The sequence below is a fragment of the Chrysochloris asiatica genome, unplaced genomic scaffold (assembly GCF_000296735.1).
Source record: "Chrysochloris asiatica unplaced genomic scaffold, ChrAsi1.0 scaffold00178, whole genome shotgun sequence".
In the NCBI taxonomy this organism is placed as follows: domain Eukaryota; kingdom Metazoa; phylum Chordata; class Mammalia; order Afrosoricida; family Chrysochloridae; genus Chrysochloris; species Chrysochloris asiatica.
Genome location: NW_006408696.1, coordinates 6,052,809 through 6,054,149, shown reverse-complemented (window position 1 = coordinate 6,054,149; position 1,341 = coordinate 6,052,809).

The following is a 1,341-nucleotide window of genomic DNA, read 5'->3' as shown; positions in this document are numbered from 1 at the left end:
GATCTAGGTCTGCTCTTGAAAGCTTGTAAGCCAGTCACTTCTTGCCTTTGTAGCCCCCGATTTTCGCCCCATAGGGTTTTGTTGGCTGTAGTCTGTATGGAAGCAAACCATCAGATCTTTCTCCCTTGGAGAAGCTGGGTGGGTTTGGACCACCAACGTTTCCATTAGAAGCGGAACACTTAACAGGTGTGCTTCACAGGGCTCCTTCAGCGAGAGGGGCACTGATAGATTGAAACATCTCGGAGGCCATGATGAAAGTGATGGAAAAGTGGAAGCCCTGTGAGAACCTTTGGAGAAAATGAGTCTTTTCATCAAGGAGATAAAAACCACTTGGAGCATAAGAATCCTCTTCAGGTCTCTTGAAGGTCATTGGAGAAAGGGAGAGCTCGGTTTGTTTCAGGTCATTTTAGGGATAAAACTAGAAACATCACCTCTTCTCCAAGTGGGCAGATTTCAATTCAATATAAAGGAGCAGCTTTCTACAACAGTACTTCTCAAATTTAAGTGTGTGTAAGAATTATCTAAGTCCCTAGATGAGCAAACAGCTTGCATCCGACTGCTAACCTGAAGGTTGGTGGTTTGAACATACTCAGTGGAACCAAAAAGAAAAGTCTTGATGATCTGCTTCCATTAATATAACAGCTGAAAGAGAGGATCACAGGGAGCCAAAGTTCTACAAGGGTCCTTGGGAGAAGGGTCCAACATGGTGGACTACACAGATAACCTATTCAGACCCAGTGAAACAAAGACTGGAGAAACAAAAAGGAAGCAGATATAGATAACAATCTTGGAAGGCAGAGCTTAAAGGAAGGGATAAAGAAAGAGACTGACCAAAAATAGCAAACAGGAAGGCGTAGGAATGGTGAACTGACAACTGACCCAGTGCAGCCATTTTGAATGATTGCAAGCAGCATTTAGATTGAAACAGGAAGCAGATAACTGGACTCATGTGGGAATGCACTCGATTCACATCAGTGAATTACAACCAGTGATCTCCCCTCTTACATTGCATGACTTTCCAATAACCAGAGGTGAAGCATACCCCTCCCATCCCTACCTACCCACCCCCACTGCCAGTGCTCCGCCACATTTTTCATTTTCCTGCATGATCAGAGACTCATGCCCAGACTTCCATCTGCTACCAAAGTCACCTGGAGACAGGTGGGGAGCCCCAGGGCTACAAAACTAGGAAATAGAGTAGCACACCCAACCCATTGCCCTGATGTATTAAAACAAAACAAAAAATCAGGGTGAAGCAAACCAACACTGTTGTTGTTGTTGTTAGGTGCCATCGAGTTGGTACCGACTCATAGAGACCTTATGCACAGCAGAACAAAACAC